The sequence below is a fragment of the Bombyx mori genome, chromosome 21 (assembly GCF_030269925.1).
Source record: "Bombyx mori chromosome 21, ASM3026992v2".
Lineage (NCBI taxonomy): Eukaryota > Metazoa > Arthropoda > Insecta > Lepidoptera > Bombycidae > Bombyx > Bombyx mori.
In genome coordinates, this window is record NC_085127.1 from 4,121,168 (window position 1) to 4,139,956 (window position 18,789).

At 40.9% G+C, this 18,789-nt stretch overlaps 1 protein-coding gene across 4 annotated transcripts in view; it reads right to left on the reverse strand.

Moving 5' to 3' along the window:
- LOC101741158 (furin-like protease 2) overlaps positions 1 to 18,789 on the reverse strand; it is a 310,342-nt gene that overhangs the window by 185,858 nt on the left and 105,695 nt on the right. For 3 of the 4 annotated variants that reach the window (XM_021348356.3, XM_062674605.1, XM_062674606.1), the window contains one exon: positions 7,544 to 7,603. The exons of the other annotated variant lie outside the window; for it this stretch is intronic. The gene's annotated coding sequence lies outside the window, so the exon portion shown is untranslated. The remainder of the gene's footprint in view (positions 1 to 7,543; positions 7,604 to 18,789) is intronic. 4 annotated transcript variants of the gene reach the window in all.

Consider the following 18,789-nt stretch of genomic DNA (forward strand, 5'->3'; position numbering starts at 1 on the left):
AAACTACTGAACCGATTTGAAAAATTCTTTCACTGCTTGGAAGCTACACTATCTCCGAGTGATATAGGCTAAATCATTACTTTAAAAAAAAATAGGGATCCTTACTAAAACTCCAATAATGTTATGAAAATTAGAAAAATAATAATATAAAAATAATAAAAAAATGAATAAAAACAAATATTATTGAAATGAAAATAAAAGTTCATCAAAATAATAATAAATATAATCTTTATAATTTTCTATTTATAGAAACCTGACGCAAATATAAGGTTTAATGTGTGTGTATTATAATTTTTTATCTTTAAAAATTTTGTTAAACACCCGATCGAAGCCGGAGCGGGCCGTTATATTTAATAAACAAAACCGACAACTCCGATTCGTGTAACCAAGAAAGAATCTAATTGTGCTATCTCTAATATCGCTAATGTCCAAGTCCAACCAGCTCTAAATAGATGTGAGAGCGGGAAAAATTCGTTCTGGCGGGGCAGTAATCAGTCAAGTTTTAGCTCTGCATTAACGTAATGGGACGCCTGAAGCGGACGTGTCGCTTTGTCTCTGTACACGAACCCTCCAGTGGTTACAGGATTAGCGAGCAATCGTTTTATATAGACTGAACGTGTAAAGGAAACGGCATTTCCATGAAGATTTTAATTTTTATTTATTTATTTTTATTTATTTATTACAAAAACATACAATTTTAATCATAATAACAAATATTGAAACGATGTTATCTGCTGTAGTCATAGACTGTGTTGCAGATAACAACGCCAACCCCTACACACAACGAACAATAACATATAAATTTAAATATTTCCTAAACACATTATAATAATTAATTTTAAATACAATTATCAAATTAATACAATATTATTTCAAAATCTAGAAGTACAATTAGTGTATGTGTATGTGTGTGTGTGTGTGTGTGTGTGTGTGTGTGTGTGTGTGTGTGTGTGTGTGTGTATGTGTAGATTGCTTTGGACGTGAGTGAATGTGGAAGTAATTTAGGTGTGTAAACGATTTAGGATTCGCCTTAACTTACGCGTGCAACTTGGATGCATATTGGTTTGGCTTTTAAACAAAAAGCTAGTATACGAAATGTTACGTAAAACATATTCTTGTGCGAATATGAACATGTTTCTTAGTGGTTTTTTTGGAACGAAGTTCCTTATGGGACGATTTTTTTTTTTTTTATGATTGAAAGTTTACTGGTGGCCCGAAGGCCTTTCCAGTTTCACCAGGACAGGTGGGCGAGCAAAGGCTCAGCCAAGAGGGGTGGGATTTGCTAACAACTGCCCGAGCGCCTCCGAAGGAGACCTAACAACTCAAGAGCAATTGTTTCGCGAATGAATCTACTACCGGATCGGAATCGCGACCCGCTGAGAAGATCCGGCGAGAAACTCAGCGGGCTGATGCATGGGTTAGGTTGCACGTCGACCTCTTTGTCGAGTTCGACGAGTACGGTTACCGGGGTCCCTAAGCCTGCCCCTAGTATTAGAGCTGAAGGCATCTAATGCAAAGGTTATTGGATCTGATGGATCCGTAAGGACGTGTCTAGGGCGTCGACGGTGACTGGCTCCTGCATGATCAGGATTCGGGGAGTAGTCAGCGGCGGCAACGATAAGGCGATTATCATGACGCATAGCCTTATCGAAGTATCGTTCCGACGCTGACTTCATGTATTTCCGAATTGATTCGAGGCCCAGGTCGTCGTGTAGGTCAACGTTCCTCACGAACCACGGAGCCCCGGCAGCTAACCTGCAAAAGCGGGATTGTAGGGATTGGAGGGTGTCTATGTGTGTGCGGGCCGCGTGAGCGAACACCACACTCGCGTAAGTCATGACGGGCCTTATGCAAGTTTTGTAAAGTGTCACCTTGTTCCGAAGGGACATTTTACTCCGCTTACAGATCATGGGGTAGAGTCTACCGAGAATAAACGCGGCACGGTCACGGACTGATTTTATATGCGGGCGGAATGTCATCGATGCATCCAGGGTAACGCCCAGGTACTTGACCTTCCTGGCCCAGGGTATGGGTTGTCTAAAGAGAGTAATCGGGGGTGTGAGATTCCTCCTCCTAATCCGGGAGGAAATCCGTGTGGAGCTTCCCCTCTGAAATAGCACCGCAGTACTTTTCGCTGGGTTGATGTCTATGCGCCATTTTCGGAACCACTGTCCTAGGGCTAGGGCTGCGCTCTGAAGCTTCTTCGCGATTAGGGACTTATTTCTACTAGAATAGTAAACAGTCGTGTCGTCGGCGAATAAAGCTAAATGGGTCGGCGGCGACCGGGGAATATCGTTGACGAATAAGCTAAATAGGAGGGGTGAGAGGACAGAGCCTTGCGGGACTCCAGCTGTGAGAGGTCGTGGGGAGGAGCGGGTTCCCTCGACTCGATATCGAAAAGAGCGGTTCGACAAGAAGTCCCGTATGATGAGCACGAGACTATCCGGCACGCCCATGTTGAATAGTTTGAAAATCAAACCATTGTGCCAGACTTTGTCGAACGCTTTTGCGACGTCGAAGAAGAGAGCTCCCGTGTATAACGGTTTTGGTCGATTAAGCCCCACAAGAATGTGCTCCGTGAGGCGGTGCACCTGTTGAACGCATGAGTGATTTGTACGGAATCCGAATTGTTCATCGATAAGAATGCCCTTGGATGAGACGAAGTCTCTGAGGCGTTTGTAGAGCAGACGCTCATACAGTTTGCCTAGAGACATGAGGAGGCTAATCGGGCGGTAGCTCGTCGGATGATTTTTTGGTTTACCGGGTTTATGTATGCCGATAACGTCCGCTTCTTTCCACACCGCGGGAAAGATACAGTTCGCCATAGCGGCATTGAAAATAGATGCCAACATCACGATGAGTTGGACGGGTAGAAGTTTAATAACGCGGTTGGATATACCGTCGGAACCGGGAGCCTTGCGAGGACGTAGGTCTTTGATCAAGTCTTTAACTTCCATCGGGGTGACGGGTGGTAACGCATCAGAGGGTGGCAAGGAGGCTCTGCGTTCTACCTCACTGTCTACTAATTCTACATGAACAGGGTCCACGGATTGAGTGCTGGGCGTGCACTGGGTTTGCAATGTATCGGCCAGCAGCTCTGCTTTTTCGTCATCATCGAACGCCGCGAGTCGGCCTGAGGGGCCTACGAGGGGGGGCATAGTTACTACCGTATCCGATTTGAGAGTACGAGCTAAGCGGTAGTAAGACCTTTGAGAGGGCGCGAGTCCTTCTAAGAAATCAGACCATCTGGCATCTCGGACTTCGGTGATGCGAGACTTTACGTCGCGTTGTAGGGCACGCATTCGAATACGATTTTCCGCGGTAGGATACCTATCGTACGCACGGATCGAGGCGTTCTTAGCTCTAAGGAGTTCCCTAATATCGTCGGGCAATTTGAAGCGGTGAAGGAAGTCCTCCGCTACAACTTGCTTCGATGACCTATCTAATGTCGAGGTGATGTGTGACGTTACGATGTCTATGGCTTCAGCGGTATCCTGAGGAGACGGGATAGAGTCCGGACTAAACGGAAGCGATGGTGGATCAGATTCAGCCAGGCTGATGCCCAGCGTGTGCCAATCCACCACAGTCCTCGTGACGGGAACGGAATCGGGAGCGCGACCGAGCTTCATAACGACGGGACGGTGGTCTGAATCTAACTCTGAAACTACTTCGATCGAGTGTAAGCGCAGAGTTACGTTTTTTAATAACGCTATGTCGAGTATATCCGGGCGATGCGCGATATTTAGCGGGTAGTGAGTCGGGGTTAGCGGAGCGACGATATCGAAGGCGAGATCATCGACTAACGCGTCAAGCCGCCTGCCATTCGGGGTTGTGGTGTGTGAGTTCCACCTGATGTGTTTACAATTTAGGTCGCCCGCCAGAATGACAGAGCTCCCCATACCGAGTAGCGCCTCGATATCACTGCTTAGAACGATCTTATCCGGTGGAAGATAAACGGACGCGATAACGATCGGCGCGTGTCCCGTCAGTGAGATTCGGCACACTGATGCTTCGATATTAGCGAGCGCGGGAGGATCGAGCGGGACGCAATGCAGGGCTCTTCTATAGTAAATGACGGTACCACCACCACGGGCAGAGAGCCTGTCGTTCCTGACCATGTTATAGTTCGCGATTTTAGGGTCACGGCGCGCGGGCTTAAGTAGGGTCTCCTGCACTAAAAAGATATCAATTTGGTGGTCACGCAAAAAGTCAGAAACCTGATCACGTTGATTTGCGAGACCGTAAGCGTTAAAAAATCCTATCGTTACGGATAGGGGCTTTATTCTACTTATATACGCCATTGATTACCGGCGGAGTGAGGGGAGGACGTACGTATTTAATGACGCGTATACGTCGGCGTATTCCTGCACAACGGCGATAAAGTGTTGTGCAGTGGAGGCAGCGCGAATGGCGTCGCCCAAAGCGTTAACGCGCTCAAAGTTGATCGACTGAAAGAAGTCGATCGCTAAAGCGAGATTGTCGGACGCGGTCGGAGGGCAAGTCGCGGGAGAGGGACGAGTCGCGGGGGCGGGACGAATCGCGGAGGAGGGAGTTGTAGCCGTGTTCGTGTACGGCAGCGGTTTTGCCCAGGCCGAGACACTGGGCACCGCCGCCGGAACGAACGCTGGCTTAGCCTGCGACGCAGAGGGTGCCGAGGCTTTGATGTCTGGGCCGGAAGCTCGGAGGCGGTTTTGGCGGGCGACGCGGCGATTTATTTTAGGGGCTCGGGGGCAACCACGGTAATTCGCGGGGTGACCCTGTGTTCGACACAGGACGCAGCTAGGCGGTTCCGTCGCGGTTTTTTGGTCGCGAGCGCAGAGGGCCGTGGCGTGATCGCCCAAACACTTAACACATCGGGGGCGCGCGTGACAGTTACGGGAAGAGTGTCCGTACAATTGACAGTTATGGCACTGGCTAGGAGTGCCTTTTTTATGGGGGGCTTCGACAGCGATACCAGAGAGCCTACAGACGGTCTGTGTGTTAAAGATTTTCTTACCCTCGGGGGTAGGCTGGAGAGCGACTAGAACCATATTATATGGCTCCCTACCGCGACCGGTGTGCATACGGTGCACAGAATTCACTGGTAGGCCTTGTTCTAACAGGTCGGCTTTTACGAGCTCTACATCTAACTCTTTAGGGATTCCGCGTATTACAACGCGGAGTTCGCGCTCCTCCTGGAGCGTATACGTATGGAAACTTATACGCTCCTTACGGAGGTAAGAAGAGAGGGCCCTATGGTCGTCGGGTGTTTGAACCTTAATTTGAATGCCGTTCGCGAGGTTACGGGCATTCGTGAAATTTATATTTTTGGCCTTAAGGGCCAGGCAAACTCGATCCCAAGCTGCCTTCTCCTGAAGGATAACCGGGGGAGGGGTCTGGGTTTTATTTTGTGCCACCGGACGCGGCGACGGAGTGGCACGGGCTGGGGGCGCAACGGGAGTCTGAGGGCGGGGGCGCGACGCGTTCACGGCTTTGCTAATTTTAGCGGCCGCGGGAGCTCGAGACTCCGCGGCACGCTTCTTACCCTTCTGTACCAGGGTGAATCCATCCGTCGATGAGGCGGGGGCGAGGTCGACCTCCATGTCCGAGTCAGAGTCGGAGCACGAGGAGGCGGGTGCAGGCGACCTACGAGCAAGTGTAGGTGTTTTAGAGGGCGCGACGGAGGCCGCGGATGATCGCTCAGCTGAAACGATGGTCACGGCGGACGACGCAGCAGCTTTTCTCGCCAGTATAGGCGACACGGGAGCGGCAGGCACGACAGAGGCTGCGGTGCTCAATGCAGAAGCTCTGCACGCAGGTACAGGCGACGCAGGAGCAGCGAGCGCGGCGGAGTCCTCGAGAGGGCTCGCAGTGTGATTGGCCTTGAAGGCCAAAAACTCCGAGGCGAGCTGTGGGTGGCGAAGTCGGAGGAATTCCGCGAATACAGCGTCCATGATCGCTGAGTACCCAGGTGGGGCGGCCCCGGGTCTTGAAAACACTCGCCTTGCGGCGAGGCCCCAACTTCTCGGACCTGAGCGGTTCTATTGAACACAGGTGGCAATGCGGCGCGATTACTACAGGACAAAGAAAAAGCACAACAAAACAGAAATTACGAAAAGAAACAAAACAAATAAATACTTGCAGGAAACCACTTTGTCGGCAGATGTACCACGAACACAGAAACAACAAAAGGAAACAAAACAAATAAAAACTTCCAGAAAGAGCACTTAGTCGGCAGATGTACCACAAACACAGGCCGCGCGAACAATGGCCGGGCTAACAAAAGCCGGGCGAACAAAGACCGGGCGATCGAGTGGACGATGAGCACGTCCGCACGTGACGGGTGCCTCTATCGGAATCCTTATGGGACGATGCGGAGGGGTACCCTTACCGGGAAAAAACGTCCGTAACGTAAGATTTTTATTAGTAATGCACACACACAGTGTACGATTTAAATTTGTAATAACGTACAAAATTTTTTTTTTGTCATTCATTGACCACGATCTCAGAGCGTTCCTTTGCGCAATACACTAACTCTTATGCAAACAACCGTGAATGAAGTGTACCACAATAAGTTCGCACGTTACCGAATGACGGTGGGTTGTTACGAAACCTCCAGTTCTATTTTCTTTATACCTCGAATAGAACTTTAAATTAATATTTTTATAGTAAGGAACTTCGTTCCTAAAAAGTGTCCCACGACACCACACATCTTTTTTTTTTCGTCTCTCTATAAGTTCAATATTTTAAAAAAACCTATTTAAAGTTTAACTAGTAAATATAGGACCTTCGTTATTTTGTTTGTTCGTTTTACATTATTAGTTTATGATTGATAGAAGGTATTTAATTTTATCTCAATACGATAACGGGATACATAGTTATTTTGAATTTGACAGGGGTCTAACGAGGGCACATCCTAGTCCTAGTTTATTATAAAATGTTACTTTACTTTCGCTGTTTTACACTCTAAATTAATAATAATAAATAAATAAAAGTTTTGGTGCTAGGGCCCCTTTTGAGTCCGCACGTGTAGGTACCACCGCCCCGCCTATTTCTACCGTGAAGCAGTAAAGCGTTTCGGTTGGAAGGGTGGGGCAGCCGTTGTAACTATACTAAGTTCTTCGGTAGTTCTTTTGACGTTCAACAAGTATGTACTTTCATTTATGTTGAATAAAAAAAAAAAAAAAAAACCAATAAGACCTCAGAACTTATATCTCAAGGTGTGTGGCGCATTTACGTTGTGGATGTCTATGGGCTCCAGTAAACACTTAACACCAGGTGGGCTGTGAGCTCGTCCACACATCTAAGACATAAAAAACTAAAATAAAATACCAAAGATTTCGAAGACAACGTCCAATTTCGGTATGTACACGGCAAAACAGAAAGGTAATATCAGGGGTATGAAACGGTATATACAGAGTGTAATTCCGAACGTAATGCAATGTAATTGATAGGATTTACCTTTGCGGAGGTAGACAACAAAAAAAAAAATCTTATTTGCTCCGTTGTAACAAGGGATTTGTAACGGCTTTGACATCAATAGGTCTGTTCATAGTAAACTTACCGAGGACAATAATGAGTCGCCTACGAGAAAACGAAACCAAGCCGCGACGTCTTTACTCACCTGAAAAAATAAAAGGTATTATATTAAAAAAATGGGAGTTTAAATCTGTTTGTACTATAACAATGGCTGCCAATGTATCACCAACAATGTATCACGGCAGAAATAGACAGGATTGTGGTGGTGGTACTAACCGTGCGGACTCACAAGACGTCCTGACACCAGTAATGTTACGCCCTTAAATCTAATCGTCTATGCCTAGTATATCATGCTATATACTCGTAAAACACACGATATACTATATGAAGAGAACGTCACCTACAATAACCACGTTTGGACGGACACGTGTCGACCCTCGTCGTGGAACAAGCGATACCTAGGTCCGACTACCCGACGCGTACCGTAATAAATATGTACATCCTGCAGCTACATACTTTGTTGTTACTGATTACTCTCTATGACTACGACGCTACATATTATGTTTTCTGTTACTTTGAATTACTCTTATATATATTATTGCGTCGATGGGTGGACGAGCTCACAGCCCACCTGGTGTTAAGTGGTTACTGGAGCCCATAGACACCTACAACGTAAATGCGCCACCCACCTTGAGATATAAGTTCTAAGGTCTCGGTATAGTTACAACGGCTGCCCCACCTTTCAAACAGAAACGCATTACTGCTTCACGGCAGAAATAGGCAGGGTGGTGGTACCTACCTGCGCGGACTCACAAGAGGTCCTACCACCAGTAATTACGCAAATTATAATTTTGTGGGTTTCATTTTTATTACACGATGTTATTCCTTCACCGTGGAAGTAAATCGTGAACATTTGTTGAGTACGTATTTTATTAGAAAAATTGGTAATCGCCTGAGATTCGAACACCGGTGCATCGCTCAACACGAATACACCGGACGTCTTATCTTTAAGGCCACGATGATTTACAAATTACATATTCATTTTTATATATATAGCATTTCATATTCATTTTTTTTATGATTGAGGATTTACTGGTGGCCTGGAGGCCTTACCAGTTTCAAAAAGGCAGGTGGGCGAGCAAGGGCTCAGCCAGAAAGGACAGGATTTGCTGACAGCTACCCGAGCGCCTCCAAGGGAGATCTAACAACTCAAGAGTAACTGCTTTGCGAATGAATCTACTACCGGATCGGAATCGCGACCCGCTGAGAAGATCCGGCGAGAAACTCAGCGGGCTGTTTAAGTTAGGTTGCGTGTCGAACTCTTTGTCGAGTTCGACGAGTACGGTAATCGGGGTCCCTAAGCCTGCTCCTAGTGTTAGAGCTGAAGGCGTCTAATGCAAAGGTTATTGGATCTGATGGATCCGTAAGGACGTGTCTAGGGCGACGATGGTGACTATCTCCTGCATGATCAAGATTCGGGGAGTAGTCAGCGCCGGCAACGATATATTCGGAACTAGAGATTTCCACTTTTTACTTATTGATATGGTATAGTCGGAATACCGACTATTTGTAGGTACAGTTTGATTATAGGTATTAATTAGGTACATGTTTTAGCGCGCGTATGTATAACATTTTTAATAACTTAATAACATTTTTAAATGACCATTTTAAAATTATTTTGCTGTGAATTTGATGATGATGATGATGATGAATTTGGTGATTTTTTGTAAGGTACTTTTTTTCAAAAATCTTTTAGCAATCTCTGCAAAATATGCAAAAATAAGCTCAGCACTAAAAGGGTTAAGTAGCCAGACGTCCGTCCATACAGTGCACCGAATGATGAGAGGTCAACGTCGCTCGATTTCGATATCTCCAAAGACACGGTCAAGCGTCTCCCTAACCAATTGAAGGAATCACGTTAAACTTCACTTTTCAGTGCCACTTTACCTTGATAGCCTTACGAAGCCTTGGCAAATTCTGAGCTAAGTTCACACGGACGGAGATTGCTAATAAGTCGGCCGCAAAAGTGAATATTACTTTTAACTAGTAATTGTTATGTTTAACTCAAAGTCAAGATCAATAAACTGTGAGATAACTTTAAAGCCCCCGTGCTACATAGACAAGGAAGAATTTGGTTTGAAATCAAACTTAATTCTTGTTAAATCAATGATTTTAATGTAGTCAGTGAATGTGGTCCACAGCGTTACATTTTCGATTTCAATGTTTATCCAGCCGCTGGAAGCGGATGTTGTGCCCCTGACGTCACTGTCTAAATGGTGATGGAGTTAACAGTTAGACTTTGTCTTTATTGCAAGTAGCCAATATCATAGTAATCTTAATAGAGTATATCAACACTAAAAGCGCGAATGGTTAAGTCTATAGTTAGAGTTTTACAATACCGCTAAAACATAATGCTTACTTGCATACTTTATTCAATAGCAGGGCATAAAGCTTTAAAGAAAACTAAAATATTCTACTCTTCTTCTGTGAAAGCCCTAATAAGATCTTGTTATAAAACACTGATTAATGACTGAAGTCTTTTGACAGCCCTAACTTGAAGTACACGAATAGAATATATTGGAAGCAAATCAAGCTTATTGGTGAACAGGAAATAGTCTCGTAATTATGATCCATGGTTGAAAGCACTTCAAACGTTCTTGAGTAATAAAGCATCATCTGTTAGAAATTAATTATTTTTTATTGTACAGCTATTTCACGTCTGTAATTGTATATATTTCCAAGCCCAATTGAACAATTACTAAGGGATTCGCAGCCCTGTGCCCTTGTTTTAGCTTTACACATAGTTTTAGTAACAATATGTAGGTACATAGGTACATAACTTGACTTTTAAGCTTGCGACCGTTGGACGATTATTAAAATCGAGCCAAATAATATGAACAAACTAATAAGCAATTAAAAGTATATTTACGGTTTAATATCGGTTTTTTACTGTATCATATTTTCAACGTTTGGAAAATTTTACAGTTTTTAGGTCAAAAATCATTTCTAGATATTCACGTTTTATTTCATTTAATTTTTAGTCTAGATATCTATATATATATAAAAATGAATCGCTGTTCGTTAGCTCGAGAACGGCTGGACCGATTTGGCTAATTTTGGTCTTGAATTATTTGTCGAAGTCCAGAGAAGGTTTAAAAGGTAGATAAATATGAAAATTCTCGGAATTAAATAAAGTTTAGGTCTTTTATTTATCGGTTGAGGCACTACGAAGTCTTCCGGGTCAGCTAGTAATTAAAATAAAACAGACGATAGTTAGCACAATATTCTAATGTCGACGAGTAGAGCACCTTATTCGTTCGTGACCACGAAAACTGTAAAGTATTCGAAACATCACAAATAATATTATGACAATAAAAAACGCAAAACCGTAAAAGCAGTTTTAAGCATTTGCTTGTTTTAAAGACGGTGACGTCAATATTTGGTGACGTAAACATTTTAAGCACAGCACTGAGACCGACGCGTATAAAATAAAATGCACTCCTAATGTACTTGAGTGAGGAACTCTTCGTCGAGTCGAGTGTTAAAAACTAACGATGTATAAAAACGTAACGATGGCGCACTGAGTGGAGTTCCGAAATAAAAATAAACACTGACACAGTTCTTTATATAACCAAACGAAATATTATGTTATGCTACATTCATTACTAGCGCCCAAGCGCCCAAGGTAGATACGACCAAAAAAAATGGTGGCCACGTTTGTCTCCAAAACAGGCCATGTTACGACTATTCCTCTTGAGGGACAAGGAACGGTTAATGCAGAATGGTATGCTAGCATTTGTTTGCCACAGGTCGTTTCTGAACTCCGTAAGGAGAACTGCAACCGCCGCATCATCCTCCATCACGACAATGCGAGTTCTCACACCGCGCACAGAACAAAAGAGTTTTTAGAGCAAGAAAACATAGAATTATTAGACCATCCGCCGTACAGCCCCGACCTAAGCCCTAATGATTTCTATACTTTCCCTAAAATAAAGAATAAATTACGTGGACAGAGATTTTCATCACCTGAAGAAGCTGTGGACGTCTACAAAACGGCCATTTTGGAGACCCCAACTTCCGAATGGAATGGTTGCTTCAATGATTGGCTCCGTCGTATGGAAAAATGTGTCAAATTTCGCGGAGAATACTTCGAAAAGCAATAAATACATTTTTAAATAGTAATGTTGTGTCACTTCGTTAATTCCCGAAATTTTCAGTGCCGCCTAGGTAAGTATGCGCTGAGTTTGTTTCGCCGGTTCTTCTCGGGACTGTGGCTTTTTTTGGAACCGGTGGTAGAGTTGACATTGTTATTTGTATTTTGACATTCAACAAGTGGGTTATACTGACATCTAAGTTGAAATAAATGAATTTGAATTTGAATATGCGACTCGCCTAACCGTAAGGACGAAAACTTTGTCCAAGAAAATCGGCAACTCTGCGGGCACGGTCAAGCCGGTACTCTAATCTTTTTAAACCACATTTGAGCAACCTCATATCGGAGCCTTATTTTACTAATCGCATTGTAGAAGGCACCTTAGACCGAGTGGGTTTAGGATAGTGCTTGACTCCTCAAATACGGCTACGGCTAAATGTTTAGTTCAGGCACGGAATATTACTTACTATCGTACGTTAAGCAGCGGCTTCGCTCTGCCCCTGGCATTGCTGAAGTCCATGGGCAACGGTAACCACTCACCATTAGGTGGGCCGTACGCTCGTCTGCCTACAAGGGCAATACAAAAAAACTTGTCTTGTAAGAGAAAAAAATACACATTTAATTAACATTAAAGAAACATTAAATAAACATACATTTTTGAAATAAAATACTAACAAAAGGCTCTATAGACTACTTTCAATTATGTGTTATTTATATATTTGACTCTTTTGGTTTACAAACTTACCGACCAATGGTTTAGGATCATTAACAAGTTAAACGAAGCGTTTCCAGAGATTGGAACAACACCATTATGGATTGTCAAATTAGAGATCACAACAGAGCTGTAAGTTCCTTGAATAAAAATAAAACCGACGCCAATTGTCACTCAACCAATTATATTCCAAACATTATCTTACCATCACCAAATAAACGTTTAGCTTCAATAGAACATTACGTGATAAAAAAAAACAAATGTCATTCATTACACATTGTGTTTGATTCATTTTGCATAACAAAACAACATTATCGCAATGACCATAAAATTGGTAGGTGGTAGGACCACTTGTGAGTCCGCGCGGGTAGGTACCACCGCCCTACCTATTTCTGCCGTGAAGCAGTAATGCGTTTCGGTCTGAAGGGTGGGGCAGCCGTTGTAACTATACTGAGATCTTAGAACTTATATCTCAAGATGGGTGGCGCATTTACGTTGTAGATGTCTATGGGCTCCAGTAACCACTTAAAACCAGGTGGGCTGTGACCTCGTCTATCAATCTAAGCAATAAAAAAAAAGTTTCTACATTAAATCTATAGAGTACCTACAGTCATCAGAACGGTGATAATATTATGATCATAAAATCCGCTATACGACTAAAGGCAAACATTGTTATAAATAGAAATTAAATTTGTTAATAAATTTTATATTATGTAATCAACTAAAATCCGGTTTCACTAACGGAGCATCTCGCAATTATAATGCGATTTCGATGATTTACAAAGAAACGAAAAAAAAAAAAATTCTGTAGTTCTCCGAAAATATTTAAAAACTGACTTTGAAGAATATTATTATATTGAATAGAAGTACGCGTCTTCCCCGAGAAAGTTAATTCCATCGGGCTGTGGCGCTCCAAGCTTCCATTCGCTTCTTTTTTTATTAAATCTGTTCCATTTGAAATGATTTTTATTACAATACTACAATGGAGGGCGATACTATTCAGCAACTTACCTCAGGCATACACGGAATGAAGAGAAGGCATTTTAAGATTGAAAATGCTCAGCTATGATCGATAAGTTTAATAGGTGTTTAAGTGTATTTACTTTATTGATTGATTCAGGTATGCTACTGGTCCGGGAACTAAATGGCTCACCAGGTATCAAATATTTTAACAGGAGTTAATATATACTAGTGGTCCTCCGGTAGTCGAAATTCGACTATAATTAATTAATTGAAATTATAAGTTTTCACACTATTATGATTCTATTGTCAAAGACCATTAAACTTCTATAATCACAGATTACGCCAAAAGTACACTTTAAACAAATAATAATAAAGACAAAAATATTACTCTATTCTCAATTTGACCATAGACTATAAGCAATAAGAAAAGTTTGACAATAAACAAATAGTATGCACGCGTGTGTGTGTCAATTAGTATCAAATACAGGGTAGTGTGTGTAATGTTTTTTTAAATGATTTAATGTATTTTTTATACATAATTTAAAAAAATATTAACATTATGCACTTCTTCTCTATATTCTCTATAAGTGTGGAAAATTTCATAATCCTCTGTCCGCGCAATTTTCGTAAAAAGGGGTACAAAGTTTTTGCTTCGCGTATTAATATATAGATGGGTCCGAATACACCTGAAAACAGTCCATAGTCAAATATTTCATTCATGGCTAAAGATAAAGTAATTTTCTCTTAAATTTACGCATACGAAGATGGACATTGCCACAGTACTATTAAATTAATATTTAATAACTCTCAATAAAAACTAGAACACGGGTCATTTCTTGGCATTTATGCAACAAAGCGTCCTTAACACGAATTGATAAAAATTACGACACGTTCGTCGTCTCAAATTTAGAACAAATGAAGATAAAGCGCTAGTGACACTTAATTTCTTGTTTCCAACAGCTCCAAAGCTGGTTCACCTTCACTCAGAAACACGAAATTCTAGGGCGCACGAGGGCGGAACCACGGACGACACCATTTATAACTGAAGTTCATTTTTCTTTGTTTTATCCTCTCGTTTTTTATGGCTATTATTAAGCTTTTATTGAATGCGAATTAAGATTTATCGTTAGTCATTAAAAGTCACAAGATACAATTCAAACAATTAAAAACCAACATTGTGGTGTAATTTATTTAAAACTTGCACAATTTCGAAACCTGATATTGGAAGGTCGTGTGACATTTTGTTTTTGCTTATACTATAAATTTTCAGAATAGGTCGTCTAGTAGTCACGGTGGCCCATGGACATCACAAAATGAACGCCCACACACACCGTGAGTTTTAAGATGGAAGTCCCTAATAATACTGTCCTATAAGATCGGAATACACAAATAACTTTGCGACAAATATAAGTAGAGTTATTGCAATCCAACTTCTTGGAACACAACCACTTTTAAGAGTAATTGGGTTCATTCACCATTAGGCGGGCCGTATGCTCGTCTGCTTACAAGGGCAATAAAAAAACTCGCGGTAATACGAAATAACTACAATATAATGTGTAATTCAGACGCTTCAATTACTCATAATAAACCAGATCAAACGATACGCATTGTATCTAAAAAGAGTGCTTACAAAAAGGCTAGCTCGATAAAAGCTCTCAACAGAAGAAAAAAAAACGTGAACGCTAAAATAATAAGCACGTTTTAAAGCAAACCCTTCTACTTATTAATCTAGTGAGTATGAAAGCGGAGGGCTCAAAAGGAGTGTTTCCTTTCATAGCGAGCTGTTTACGGCAAACAGTGACGATTATCTCTGCCAGGCCGGACGGATGAAAAGCCGAAGTACCGACGCCGTCCTATATCCTTGAGTTCCGGGCACGCTAATTGAAAACGTGACGCTTAACACCGAGTGTTATACTGGAATTAAACGAACAGACCCTTCTAATATTATGTTAAGGACACGACTTTGTTTTCTTTTCCCACAATACGGACATATAGGAAAAGTTCTCGCAAACGAAGCCGCACCGCTATATATAACTTACTAGTGAATAATATTTTTACTGGTGTTAAGATCTCTTGTGAGTCCACACGGGTGGTAGGTACCACCACCCTGCCTATTTCTGCCGTGAAGCAGTAATGTTTCGGTTTGAAGGGTGGGGCGACCGTTGTAACTATACTTGAGAGCTTAGAACTTATATTTCAAGGTAGGTGGCACTGTGAGCTCGTCCGACCAACTAACAAATAAAAAAAATATAAAAAATTGTTGAAGTTGTCTATTTTCATGATTGTTTTCTCAATCACGTAAAAATGTCTGAACGCCTTATGATGACATTTCACACAAATATATTATTATCTAGACTGACATAGTAGTACAATTTCATTGTGTTGCATGACATAAGCAGCACCGGATGTAATAATTACAAGCGTGTTCACTAACTAGTTCTTGATTTTATGTACTTACTAGCTGTAGGTACCCGTCCGCTAAGCCGGGCATTTAAAATTAACATTATGATTTCTCACCCCCAACAAAGATTCTCATCATTAACGCCCCCCGCAACTAGTATATGGAGTCCAACACTCATATAAATATTAGCCTATCCATTAAGTACATGTATTTTCTACATGGATACCAAGTTTCAAGTCAATTGGATGCATGGTTTAGTAATTATAACGGAACATCCGTAAAACCACTGTAGATTTATATTAGTATAGATTGGTTGCACAAGAAATCGAGGCCCATGTTTAGTACATGAGTACCGATCTGATCCAATCAAAACCCGAAACCTATAGCACAGTAATCAGGGTCCCTGACCACTTGACGATACAATAAAGGGATAATGATTAATTGAAGGGGCATTTCCAAAGTATATTCTGATATATAAAGTCATTATCATTATCCTGTCCTTCTCCCAGTCAACTGGGGTCGGTGCGACATGTTTTCTCCTTCCATGCTCCTCTATCATATACAATTTCTTCGCTCATTCCCCTCTTACACATATCGTCTTTCACGCAATCCATCCATTTTTCCTTAGGTCTACCTCTTCCTCTGATTCTTCCTTCTTATTTATTAAGTGAAAATTTTAAAATTCCGTATTTACCAAACGTTCCGTCACTATTTTTTTTAATATTATCACAAGGAATTAAATTAGTGCCAAAAACATATGTATTAACATGTCACAACAAATTATTTTTTAAGCACTCTCATTTGGCTAGTAAACGTAAGTACAAATTATCTACACAGACACAAAAAAAAAAAAGAAAATTAAAGACACATTTTCAACACCATTCAAAAAGTAATTGGGTACAACCAAAATTTCATTTGACCATTTGACTTCTGTAACCTTAATGAGCTTATAACGTGACGGGACACGTCGACATTCAGCTATTTACGAAAAATATCTTGAGATATTTTTTTCATAGTCCGACACGATAACGACAATATCGTTTCTGATAAACACGGCCCTCAGTGAATGAGTGTTAGTGATCCCTCCATACATTTAAGCGCTTAAATATCGATGAATCGTATTTACGTTGAGATTATCGTATCGTGTCGGTCAGTGAAAAAACGCTTCTATGAAGTTTTTGATAATGTTGAAATCTAATACTTTTAAACGAGCAATTCTTGTATATTAATATATATGTATATAATCTGAATCTCGGAAACGGCTCCAACGATTTTCATCAAATTTAGTATACAGGGGATTTCGGGGGCGATAAATCGATCTAGCTACGATTTATTTTCAAAAAATGTTGTTTTATTCGTGTTTTCAATAATCAACTCTTCCCGACATCTATTGGCGAATAATAATACTATTTTTCATAATTTAGGGTAACTAACCAAGATGGCGTTATCAAAAAAAAACCGAGCAAAGCTCGGTCATTTTCTAGTAATGTTTATTAGTCCAAGTGGAACAACACATATTCTTATTTTACTTAACAAGATATTCGACTCAATCAATAAATAGCTGTGCATCGTCGCGTGACAAGAGATTATAGACTGATGAACGAATAAAAAAATGTAGGTAAGAATTAGGGAGCATTTATTTTTTAATATCAACAAAGAATTACTAAGCTAACAACGCGGTTATATAGCTACAATCACACGTATAATCAGCAATGCGACTTAAGTTACCTTTACTTATTTAATTTAAAAATAAAACAGAGATCGAAATAAACTGAATTTATGCAGATAGAGCCAAATATGACAACCAAATATGAATACTAGTGGCAGAGCGTGCTATAGACACCAAACTCCATCCTATTTCTACGGCGAATCACCAATGTGTTCTTGATTGAAGAAGCAGGCGTTACACAAATTATAACTGAAGTCACAACACACCACATCAAATTTCTCATTAGAAGTTTGTATTAACTATAGGAGACTATAAATAGAAAACCACATAACAGGAGTGCAAATAGTTCGTCGATCCGTTTAGAGCAATAACCGAATTAATTCGGCCAACCTTGAAAAAGCTGAAGTCACTATATTTTACAACGAGACAACGGGTGTTTCGTGGTAACAACACGTGGGAACAACGTGGGAAACAACTTCTAGAAAAAACTTTACAACCGACACATATGAAAAAACCAGCATGTGACCGATATACCTTAAGGAGTCTAAGGCTTAAGCCGACAAATTTTAGAAACTGAATTATCAACTATTCAAACTCTCATCGCCGTTATAATCTTCACAAATTATAATTGTGATCGTCACCTTCATAATTCGTACGTCTTACCGAGTGCAGTAAATCCACGGGATTAAGACGGTAGTTACCTGTGAAAGGTCATAATTACTTAGAACTTGAGAAATAAACGGGACTTGTGTCATTTGATTCTCGTTGATTACTTTAAAGACCCTCGTTAGTTAGATCCAGGATAAGAGGACACGCTGCGCCGACCTCAAATAATATAGGATAACATCAAGAAGAACATGTTAGATGTAGAACGTTCATGGAGAAAGCAAATTTAATGTTTTCAAGTAATTTCAATTGCAAAATTTTTAATTTACAATAAACTCTAAATGATATATATGGATTAGAAATATTCTTTTTCGATTAAAGTAAAAATCGTCTACCAAATAGCTTGAACTACAGAAAAGACATTTTTTAATGTAACAGCAATAAATATCACGAACTTCCAATCGAAGATTAGAAGGTATTGTCATTCTTGGACATTCGCAAAGGTAGTAAAATAATAGATAGTAGAATAATCACTGTCTGAGAAATGTGCTCAAAATTCGTATGAAGAAAGAATATTTATATAATGTTTAAACATTGAATTACTTGCATCAACAAAGTTACCATTAATACAAGGGGATATATATAAATTATTAATATTTTTTTTTAAATTTAAGTGCAAACAACATAAACAAAAAACACAACATAGATAATTATAAAAACCAACAACTTAAAATAATATTTGAAGAATGGTACCATAAAAATTTAAAAATCCGTACTAAAATAGTTTGCATTAAGTTGGGAAGAATCCACTCGACAATGAGGTACTT